Genomic DNA, 12589 nt, shown 5'->3' on the forward strand with positions numbered 1-12589 from the left:
ATGATGTCACTTTTCTTAGAATATTAGTACAGTGGTTCTCCATTCTGGTTGTCATAGAATCACTCATGGTCTGTTAAATAAAATATAAAATGCCTATCAAGTCATTTAACTCCAGGATTAAGAACTCTCAGTTCAGGGGCAGAGTGCTTGCCTAGCTTGCATGAGGCCCTGGGTTCAGTCCACAGCACTACAAAATAAAAATAATCAATCAATTTCAAATCATTATTTGAGCTGAAGTTCAGTATTTCGGGTAGTCCACTACCCTGGATACCATATTAATGTTGACCTATTAAGACTCATCATCTCAGAGGCAGTTGAAATCTTTAAGATCATAACTGTTTTAGATGAAATCTTGCCAGCTATGCTTTTTAAAATTATTTCTGATTCTAAGTTTTTGTGACTTTTTTGAAAGGTGGTTTAGTCTTTTTTTCTCCTGTTAGATTGTGTGCTCTCAATGTAATAATTTCCTGACTTCACTATCCTAATTTGCCATCTATGATTTGCTGTGCATCGAGATACTAGTTAGCTCCATGTTAGAATTTAGTTTAAAATGCAGCGGTAGAATGCTCGCCTAGCACATGCGAAGCCCTGGGTTTGATCCTCAGCACCACAATAAACAAAATAAAGGTATTTGTAGTCCAATTACAATAAATAATAAATAAATAAATAAGAAAGTGCAGAGGCTCTGAGTGAGGATTGTGAGACTGTATATGAAGAATGTATATTTTCTAGCACTCTTTAGTTCTTCTCTCCCACCCACCCCCTTTTTATTGGGGATTCAACCCAAAGTCTCATTTATGATGTGTAAGTTCTCTACCACTGAACCCTCAAAAATTTTTTTTTCAACTTTTGAAAAGGTTAGGGGGTACCAAGGAGTTAGCCTGGGGGTGCCTAGCCACTGAGGCATATCCCCAGCCCTTTTTGGTATTTTATTTTGAGACAGGGCCTCGAGAAGTTGTTCAGGGCCTTGACAAGTTGCTGAGGCTGATTTTGAACTTATGATCCTGAACTGCCTCAGCCTCCTGAACTGCTGGGATTACAAGTGTGTGCCACTGGGCCCAGCAAAAACTTACTAAAATTTTGAAACAGGGTCTTGCTAAGTTGTAGCAATTGGCCTTGAACTTGTGATCTTCCTGCCTCCCAAGTAGTTTGTGAATGTGCCACCACACTCAGCTCAGTTCTTAACTATTTGAAACAGACAAGATCACTTCCAGGGAACCACTGTATCATATAGAAATATATGGGAAAATGTTTTTTTTCTATCTAATGGAAAACTCACATTGGTATTTATTGATGTTTATCCTATCAAAGTACAGGTACAAGTTCTTAGATATGTATTAAGCAATGTTATAGGCCTTAAAAAATGTCCTCAATGATAGAATGCAAGCTTAGTCGCTAGGTTCTATCCCTAGTACTGTGTGCACACATACACAAAAATGGAACTGTTTCTTGGTTAAGAACCTATATACTATAAATAGTATGTTATGGTTTTGATATGAGGTGTTCCCCAAAAACTCGTGTTAATGCAGTAATATGCAGAGATGAAAATGATTAGATTAGGAGAATTGTAACTTAATCAGTTATCCTCATTTGAAGGGTGAACTGTAAGCAAGTAGGGCATGGCTAGTAGAGGTGGAGGTGGTCACTAGAATTGCACCCTGAGAGGGTGTATCTTCCCCCTTCCCCCATGTTCTGCTTCCTGACCCTGACATCAGTGGAGCACCTTTCCTTTGCTGAGTCCTTTTCCTATGATGTGCTACCTCATTGTGGACCCAGAGCAATGGAGTCAATCGTCTATGGACTGAAACGTCTGAAACCATGAGCCCCAAGTAAACTTTCCCTCCTGTGAGGTGTTCTTTTCCAGTATTTTGGTCATAGGGATGAAAAGCAAACTAAAATACAATATAAAAAAATATGATTCTTGCCAGCCATGGTGGTGCATGTCTGTAATACCAGCGGCTTGAGAGGCTGAGGCAGGAGGATCATGAGTTCAAAACGAGCCTCAGCAACTTAGCGAGGCCTAAGCAACTTAGTGAGTGTCTCAAAAAATATATATTAAAAAGGATTGGGGATATGGCTCAGTGGTTAAGTGCCCTTGGGCTCAATTCCTGCTACCATACAAACAAATACCAAGATTCTCTTCATTTTCCTTCATAAGGGAAAAGTGTAAAGATCACATATCAAAATGCTAGATTAAGTTTACTAGGGGGTTGGGGTTGTGGCTCAGTGGTAGAGTGCTTGCCTAGCACGTGTGAGGTGCTGCGTTTTATCCTCAGCACCACATAAAAATAAAATAAAAGGTATTATGTCCAACTACAACTAAAAAATATTTTAAAAAATTATTAGGACAGGTTTACTTATTCAACACGCTTGGGACCAGAGTGTTTCAGAATTTGGAGTTTTTCAAATTTCATGGTTTTGCCTGGAGTTTATTGGTTAAGCATCCCTAATCCAAAATCCAGAATGCTCCAAAATAGAAAACTTTTTGAGTTTCATATCAACACTCAAAGAATTTAACATTTTGGAATATTTGGGATTTGGGAGGGTTTTGGAACTTGAATTTTGAAATTAGGGATGCTTGGCTTTTATAGCCATTGATTCAACTTTCCCTTTTCTCTGTTTAATTCAATTACTTTTTTTTCTTAGTGTTTATTTTTTTAAAAACTTTTTATTTAAAAAAATGTTGTGATTAAATCCAGTAGAGCTCTACCACTGAGCTACATCCCCAGCCCTTTTTATTTTAAGACAGGGTCTTACTCTATTGCCAAGGCTGTCTCTAACCTGGGATCCATCTGCCTCAGCTTCCTGAGTAGCAGTGGTTACTAGACTCTTCTTATTTTTTAGTATTACTTGCTGTATTATATCTAACCCCCACTTCTAGTCCACCAAAACAATTGCTAAATGTGTTTTTTTTTCCTCAAATCTTGTCCAAAATAAGTATAAGATTTAGTGCAGTAGTGTTTTATTCCTCCTTTTTCTCTTTTTTCCCCTCTTGTTGCTGGGGCTTGAACCCGGAGTCTTGTGCATGATAGGCAAGCACTCTACCATTGAGCTACATTCCCAGCCCCTTCATTTAATCTTTTTTTTTTTTTAAAACATCAAGAATCTTTTTTATATATAACTTTATTTTGTTTATTTAATTTGTTTATGTGGTGCTGAGAACCCAGTGCCTCACACATGCTAGGCAAGCGCTCTACCACTGAGCCACAACCCCAGCCCCTCATTTAATCTTAATTATCTTTTTTTGTCCTGCTGGAGCACAGTAAAAATGTTGTTTATATATATAATAAACTAATAATCCATAATAAACTAATACAATTTAAAGTATAATAAGTTATATAGTCAAAATCAATATGATGAAAACCCATGCTCTGCTTCAGTGGTGTTTATCAAGTCAATTCACTCATTCAACAAATGTATTTTGAGTATCTGCAAGGTGTTGGTGTGTTCTAGATATTAGGGATAATAACAAGCAAGACAGAGAGATCCCTTCACTTAAGGAACTCACTGGAAGGAAGCAGTAAACAAATAAAATAATTTTAGATGTAATACATATTATGCAAGGAAAAAAAAAGGTAGCTTGGTATGATAGTGCACACCTATAATCCCAGCAGAGGATCACAAGTTTGAGGTTAGTCGAGCAACTTAGACCCTGTTTCAAAACTAAAAAGGGGGAACCTGAGTATGTTAGTTCAGTGGTAGAGTGCCCCTGGGTTTAATTGCTAGTAGTAGAGTAAAAAGCAGGGGGGAGTGATTTGTAGAGAGTGTTGCAAGGGTTGCAGCTACTTTCAAAAATGTCTAAGGAGATCTTAGAGTGCAAAGAAGCCAAGAAGGTAAATAACCAGCAGTCAGTGGGGGAGCAGGGATTCTGAGCCAAGGGAATGGAAAATGCGGAGCCTCTAAGGGAGGAGGTGTGATACATTGGGTGCACCGTAGACTGGAGAGAGGAGGAGAACGGTGGTGTGAGCTGAGGATGGAGAGGCAGGTGGGCTTCAGGTCATTAAAGGCCTTGTGTTTTGTTCTGAGGAGCGTTTTAAGCAGGGATATCTTACGATTTAATTTACACTGGTTGCAAGTAACTAATGAATTCTAAGGAAACAGAGTGGAAGTCAAAAGACTATTTCAGGGACACTGGCTTGGCAGTGGAGATGGAAAAAAGTGGATAGATTTGGAGGTAGAACCAGAGGGATTTATTGATCGATTGAAGGAAAAGGGAAATGAAAGATGGCTCTTGATTTTCTTTTACTTGAACATTGATGTTATTTCCATTTATAGCAGTTAGGGATAGGTTTGTGGAAGGAATTGAGTTTTGTTTTAGACATAGGAAGTCAGGGAGACTTACTAATTATCAAAGTGGTAGTGTCATTAGCATAGAAGTGGTCATGGGCTTGGATGACATAATTCAGGGAGGGAGGTAGTGAAGGTCTATAATGGAAAAGCACTCATTTCCTATTTCCATCCCCACCCCACATTTCATATCACAGAAGGTGATTCTTTGTTTGCTAGATTAAGTCAGGTTTTAACTTTATAACATTACTGAACTTTTTTTTTAATTTAAACATTCTGGTTGACTCCTTTTAATTAGGAATGAGGCCTAGGGATATTACTCAATGGTAGAATCTTAGCATGTACAAGGTCTTGAGTTTCATCCCCAACACTCAGAAAAAAAGAAGAAATGAAATTTTTTTTTAATATTTCAATTTTTTGTAGTTGCACACAATAACCTTTATTCATTCATTCATTTATTTATTTTTATGTGGTGCTGAGTTTCGAACCCAGGGCCTTGCACATGCAGGGCAAGCGCTCTACTGCTGAGCCATAACTCCAGCCCCTGAAATTTTTATTATATATTATGTATAATTTTTCTCTCTCTCTCTTTTTTTTTGGTGGTGCTGGGCATTGAACTCAGTGCCGTATGCATGCAAGGCAAACACTGTACCAACTGAGCTTTATCCCCAGCCCTAATTTCTTTTGTTATCTAATTTTTTTAAGTTGTTGACGGAAACTTTGTTTTACGTATTTATTTATATGTGGTGCTGAGAATCGAACCTAGTGCCTCCCACATGCTACGCAAGCACTCTACCACTGAGCACAGCCCCAGCCCTACTATGCATAATTTCTCATTGAAATGGAATGTATATGTTGCAACTTAACCCTGGACTGCAGTAAGTCATATTAAGTAGGTTACTTTTGTAACCTGTTATTGGTAGAATATGAAAACAACAACAAAAACAAACAAAACAAAACAAAAAAAACAGTGATTTGTGGATTTTAGATAAGTGTCTGAAAGATAAATATTTTTATTCCTTGGGTATTATAAATTGGAATACTTCAAGTTACTGATGTAACATGCTTTTCACACTATTGTGTATTAGTGGTTTTATTTTCTTCCTTTTAGTTCATCAATTTGGTTTTTATTTGGTAAAGGATGCTTCCTCCCAGTTCATTTATTTGGCTTATGAACTAATAGATATCACAGTGTTCTCATCTAGTGTCATACGTTTAGTGTCATTTAGAAAGAAAGGGTCTTGCTGCTTCAAAGAGCTCAAGTTCTAAGAAAATGTGTAATCCCATCTACTTAAGGAAACTTTCAGTTTAAGATGAGGGACTGAATATTCATGTTTTCTCCCTCTTCCTAATATCATACTGAAATTATAGTGTTAAGAAAAGAAAGGAAATATATGTCTAGAGGTACTGTCAAAAGTGGTGGGGTATAGATTTTCCAATTCCAAGATAGACTCTGATATGGTTATAGTGAGTGATAAATGAAAATACAGAAATGTACACCCCAGAATAGGCAAAGAAGTAAGAATGCATTGGAGACAGGAGCCATTTTTCCTTGTATTGTCATGGAGAGGCTCCAGTCTTAGGGCTTACGGCTATAAAGGCAAGAAAGAATGTTGGAGGAATCACAGCAATAAAATAAAGATTATCTAACAGTATAGCTGGACCAGCCCTCTAAAACCCCTTGAAGCTCTCATCCTGTCTCCACATACATAGCAATCATACCAAAACCATTTTGTTCCCCAGACTAGAACTTGGAGAATTGGTTGCAAGGAAACAGAACTGCCTGCCCAGTAATGGTTTGAGTCTTAAATGTCCCCCAAAACTTATACTCTAAAGACTTGGACACCAGCCTGTGGTGCTGTGGATGGTGACTGTTTAAGAGGTGGGTCCTAATGGAAGGAAGTGAGCTCACTGGAAGTGTGTCTGGCTACTTCCTGGTGAGCAGCTGTGTTCCACCACTCACTCTGCACCATGATGTTCTGCCTCATCATAGACCTAAAGCAACAGGACTAAGCACCCCTGGGTTGTTTGAAGCCTCTGAAACCATGAGCCAAAATAAATCTCTCTGCCTTTTCTCAGGTATTTTGTCACAATGATGGAGAGGTAACTAATATATATACCCTCAGTTGAGTTTAAGGATTTTTTTTTTTCCCCAGTACTAGGAGTCAAACCCAGGGCCTTGCCCATGCAAGATGAGCACTGTGCTACTAATCACCGGGCATTTTTTGAGACAGAGTCATGCTAAGTTTCCCAGGCTGACCTCAAACTTGCTTCTATCTTGACCTCCTGAGTGGCTGGTATTACTGGCATATACAATCATGCCTGGTGAGTTTAAAGATCTTAGTATGCCCTCCAGAATAATCTTTCCTCATTCTGGCTTTTGTGTCTGTGGGGAAAAGATGACTAAGCTGCTTAACAGCAGTACTACCTGCCATTAACCTCTTTGGCTACCATGGCCCACCCATATGCACAGACATGGTATATGGGAAGTGAGCTTTCTGCATGTGGGGAGAACCTTCTTGGGAACAGAGACATAAACACAAGAAACCCATGTACACTCTGGTCATTTTGGTGCACACCTGTAATCCCAGTGATGCTGGAGGCTGAGCAGGATTGCAGGTTTAAGGCCAGTCTCAGCAATGGAGTCAGACCTAGTCTCAAAATAAAATAAAGAGCTAGAGATGTATCTTAGTGGTAGAGTGCCTCTGTTCAGTCTCCAATACTGCAAAAAATAAACACCTGAACCCAACATTCATAAACATGAAAGGACAAGACACTTTTGGAAAACTATCATGAAGGACAAAGAACAAGGTAAATAATCAAAAGTCCCAAATGAATAGGAAATAGTAATATTCCTGTTAGCAGAGAAGAACAATAAAAAGAGAGTTCTAATTATCATCCTTTGAGAAGTCTGAAGTTTCCTAAGAGATAATATCCATAAAACAAAAATAGCAAATATAAAAAAGGAGCAATGAAAATTCTCAGAAGTTTAAAACGCGATTGCTTAAAAATTTTTTTCAAAAAGATTGAAACATGATTAACAGTAACCAAAGTTAAAGGAAAAACTTGGCCGCAGCCTAGTGTTACTGCCAAGAATAGCCCGAAAGACTGAATGAAATACAGAATTATCTGTTTGAAGCCATCAGAAAGTTACTGAGGTGGTAAGAACAAGAGAGGCCAAAACTAGAGAAGAGAAAAATTTAGGAAGGTGAGCAACTTCCCCAGTAGTTTTTAGATATGGAGTTCTTGGCTGTTTGTGGGCAGGAGGCTGAGAATCTAGGTTTTGTATGAAATAAAGGAGAAGAACTAAATAATCAGTAGATACAGAGAAAACCATATAAGATATGGTTAATCAACTATACATTGTTGTTATTGGTAAACTAGTAATAGAAGAGAACTTAATATATTAAGACAATTGACAAAAATGGCAGCAAACAGTACATGTAGGGGTGACATCAAAAGCTTTCAACTTGAGATATAAGAAACAAGGAGGATCCCTGTTTTCACCCCTTTTATTCAGTACTGTATTACTATTTATTGTCTTAATCCAAGAAACAAAACTGCCAGTGTTTGTGGATGTTCTGATGCTGTGCCCAGGAATAAACCAAAAGAATATGCAAACTGAGTTGAAGTCAATTTAGCAAGGTTACTAGATACAAAGTCAATGGAAAAAACAATGGAGAACTTCTTTATTCCAGCAATGAATAGAAATATCTACTAAAAAATACAAAAAAGTGCATTAACCATCAGAAAAATGCAAGCAAAAACTACAATGTAAGTAAAACTACATCCACCAGAATGACTACAGTGAAAAACTAAACACCAAGAAGTTTGGCAGGGCTATGAAGAACCTAGACTGCTCATACACTACTGATAGCAGCATAAGTTCGCTCGTTTTTGGCATTGGCTGTATCTGTTAAAGCTGAGCATGCATACAGCCTGGGACACATCAATTCTGTTTGCAAGTATATACAAACAGAAGTTGATGTACATATTCATCAAAAACTTATCCAGGAAAGTTTTATAGACTATTCATAATAGCCTCCATGGTTCAAATCCAAGTCATGGCTCCAAAAGTAATTAAATTAAACTAATTTAATTAATATTTTAAAGAACATAATAGCCACAACTAGAAAGAAGTCAACAGCCATCTGCAGAATGGGTGAATGAAGTGTGTTCTCTTCATACACTGGAGTAAATGAACTGCAGCCATTTGAAGAATATGAATGAATCACTCAAAGATAGTTTTGAGAGTTGGGGTTGTGGCTTAGTGGTAGATGATTCACCTAGCACGTGTGAGTCACTGGGTTTGATCCTCAGCACCACATAAAATTTAAAAAATAAAAAATAAAAGTATTGTGTCCATCTATAACTAAAAAGTTATTATTTTTATATTTATTTTTTAGTTGTGGGTAGCCACAATAACTATTTATTTTTATGTGGTGCTGAGGATGGAACCCATTGCCTCACGCGCAATAGGCAAGCACTGTATCACTGAGCCACAACCTCAACCCTAAAAAGTTATTTTTAAAAGAAGATAGGTTTGAATCAGGCACAGAAGAGCACATATAAAAAGTACATATATAAAGTTCAAGACATGTAAAACTAATGATGGATATGGTGGTTGTGGATATCCTTTAGGTGGGGCTCGGGATGGTAATAACTAGGAAGGTACTTAACATGGTTTGCTCAGATCTTATGTGGGTTGTGCTTTAATAAAAATTTACATTTAAAAACCCAAGCCTAGGGGCTGGGGTTGTGGCTCAGGGGAAGAGCGCTCACTTTGCACATACAGGGTCATGGGTTCAATCCTCAGTACCACATAAAAATAAATAAACGAAATAGAGGTATTGTGTCCAACTACAACTAAAAAATAAATAAGGGCTGGGGCTGTGGCTTAGTGGTAGAGTGCTTGCTTTGCACATGTGAGGCACTGGGTTCTATCCTCAGCACCACATAAAAATATATAAAGATTTTGTGCCTATCTACAACTAAGAATGAATAAATGAATAAATAAATATTAAAAAAACAAAAACAACCCAAGCCTCGCATGCTTGAGGGTACCACCAAAACAAGCAAGCAAGCAAAAGCTCCAGAAGAGCTAACAACAGCCGCTAGGTAACTGAACAGTCCTGTAAATCTCTGGAAGGTGGAAGAGGACTGTGTAAGAAAAGGAAAGCTGTCCTCCCATGCTGTAAGCTTTTTGTAGACTAATTCAAGTTAATTATGAATAGTTCCCAAAGCACTGTTTTCAACCCTATCAAATAAAAAGAAGAAGAAATTACTGTTAATGAAATTGTAAGTAAAAACTTACTTACTTAGGTCTAAGTTAGTTTTTAAAAAGTCTGAGGTCCTAACTATAGAAAAGAGAAACAGGCTCGAGGTGTACTTCAGTTATAGAGATTTGCTTCACATGTGCAAGGCCTTGAGTTTGATTCCTAGCATGGTGAAAAGAAAGGGGAAGGGAAAAGGAAGGAAGTTTTAAAGAAAATAAGGAATAAATTTTAAAAAGAAAAGGAGAAGCAAAAGGAGAGTGATCCTAAGCAGTAATACCCAAGTGTGGTCTGGGCCGCAGTGCTAGTCTGGAATGGGTGAGTTTCTGGTAACTTGAGAACCTGGCATGGAGGTTCCTACGCCCTTACAGCAGTTTGATGTTGCTCTTAGCACACGGTGGCTCATGCAGGCTCATGCAACAATTGGAGTCCTGTCAGACTAAGGGTGTAGGTCATCTGTGGCACAGCCGCATGCTGGTCCTGCATGGGAAGACTGTTAAAACAGTGACTGTTTTTAACAACTTTGAGGAGGTACAGTTCATATGCTATGAATGTCAATGTTCATCCATTGACAATGTACAGTTCAAAGAATTGCACAACCTTTACTGCCAGTTCACCACCAGGAAAGAAATACTGCACCAGCACTCCCCAGTCCCTCATCCCTCCCAGTCTTAGGTGACTGCTGATCGACTTTCTTCTCTATAGATTTACCTATTCTGAATATTTCATATAATTGGAAATGTACATGATGTGGACCCTTGGGAGTGTCTTCTTTCATTTAGCATTTTTTAAAGGTTCGTCTGTGTTGTGGCATGTATTGGTTCTTCATTCCTTATTCCAGAATAATATTCATTCTACTACATGAATATACTGTATTTTATTTGTTTATTGATAAACATTTTGTTTCCTGTTTGTTTGTTTGTTTGTTTGTTTTGGGGGGTGTGCACTGGAGATTGAACCCAGGGCTACTTAACCACTGAGCCACATCCCAGCCACTTCTCACTAAGATGCTGAGGCTGAGGCTGGCTTTGAACTTGCAGTCCTCCTGAGCTGCTGAGATTTAGCCATGCGACACCATACCCAGCCCCTATACCTTTTCTTTTTTGCCTGTGATGTATGATGCTGCTGTGAATGTTTTTTAGCCAGTGCTCTTATGGAAATATGGAGAATTGCTTGCGTTTCTCTTAGGTATCTAACTAGGAGTGGAACTGATGGGTCATATGGTTACTTTTTGTTTAACCTTTTGAATAATTACCAGACTGTTTTCCAAAGTGGCTGCCCCATTATACATCCTTACCAGCAGTGTAAGGTTTCTAATTTTTGTATATCTGTACTAACATTTCTTGGATTTTTTTTTTCTTTTTTGGCAGAGTGCTGACAGTTGCACTCAGGCCCTCACACATGCTAGCGAAGTACTCTGTCACTGAGCCATATCCACAGCCCCTATACCTTTTCTTATTTTTTGGTGGGTGGGGTCCTGGGGATTAAACTCATGGGCACTTGACCACATCCCCAGCCCTATTTTGTGTTTTATTTAGAGACAGGGTCTCACTGAGTTGTTTGGCGCCTCGCTTTTGCTGAGGCTGGCTGAGCCTCCTACCTCAGCCTTCCAAGCCGCTGGGATTACAGGTGTGCACCACCATGCCTTGTTCTTTGATCCATTTTCAGTTATTTTTTTATAGCATGTTACATTTTAGGATCAATTTGTTAAATCTAAGCCAAAAACATTGAAAATGCATAAAGAAAAAAAATAGATATTATTTGACATTACTTTATTTTCAGTCATTTACTTTTTTATACAAATCTATTATTAAGTTTATTTAAAATTATTAGCTAAGTTTAAAAAGTAAACCTTTTTTCTTTTATTTATTTATTTTGTTTTTATTTTTTATTTTTTTGGTGCTTGGGATTGAATTTAGGACCTCGTCGTGCATGTTGGGCAAACGTTTTACCACAGAACAGCACCTTGTTTTCTAGTGTTCTTTTGATAATATCCATCCTAATGAGTGTGAAGCAGTATCTCATTGTGGTTTTGATTTGCACTTCTCTGATTAGTGATTTTGAGCATATTGCCATGTGCCTGTTGGCTGTTTGTACTGCTTTGGAGAGATGACTTTTCAAGTCCTTTGCCATTTTTTAACTGGGTTGCTTTTGTTGTTGTTGAATTGCAGGAGTTCTTCATATAGCATTTTAATAGAAACATGGTTTACTTAACTTTCAAAGAAGTGTCTTACTGAATTGGTTGAACAACCAGATTTCCTGTTTGCTGTAGGTGTTGATTATCCTAGCCTACTTTGTTGAATTTTTATATAGATATTGATTGACTTTTGGTATGATGCTCTATCAGCCTTCCAGTGAGTACATTTAATTTCTTGATTCTGCTATTATTGACCACAAAGCTTCAGTTTTGTATTGCTTATAAAAATTCCATTAGTTCTTGAAGGGGAAGAGTCACCTATTATGTGCTGTGTGTTTTAGGCATGGTGTGTTATTTAATCCTCACAACAACCTGCCAGACGGATATTTGTATTGCAGTTTTTAGATTGGAACACTATATGTTTCCTTCAAGTTCATTATCAATGAACTTGATAATGAACTAACTCTATGACACTCTTATGTAGGCTTGTATCTATGTTTCGAGAGTATGATCATCAGCATTTAGTAGCTATTAAAAGTCTAGTTAGTCCTTTAAATGTTATCTGTATATGACAACAGAGGGCAAACCAAATAAGTGATTACTGAGAACTACCCTGTGATTATCTTAATGCTGGCTTAAAAAAAAAAAAAAGACCTAAAATTAGATGAAAAACAACCCTATTTCATTCCTGGCTTTTAAAAAGCATATAACCACCAAGTTGAGAATTTATTTTCTTTAGTAAGCCATTATCTACTTTTTAGCTTGAATATAAAGCCTCATACACAACATTTTCTTTCAAAATAACTCCTGCATTTGTTTTTAGCAGTCTTTATTTACTTTTGCACTTGTACTAATTATATAAATTAGTGTATGAAAAGCCATTGGTTATCTA

At 37.6% G+C, this 12589-nt stretch overlaps 1 protein-coding gene across 11 annotated transcripts in view; it reads left to right on the top strand.

Annotated features, from left to right (window-relative positions):
* The window catches only part of Tfdp2 (transcription factor Dp-2), a 163240-nt gene that overhangs the window by 117269 nt on the left and 33382 nt on the right, over positions 1-12589 (top strand). The window lies entirely within an intron of this gene.

This window comes from Marmota monax, unplaced genomic scaffold, assembly GCF_021218885.2.
Source record: "Marmota monax isolate L192 unplaced genomic scaffold, Marmota_monax_Labrador192_F-V1.1 WCK01_AAM20220418_F8-fsc00022, whole genome shotgun sequence".
In the NCBI taxonomy this organism is placed as follows: Eukaryota; Metazoa; Chordata; class Mammalia; order Rodentia; family Sciuridae; genus Marmota; species Marmota monax.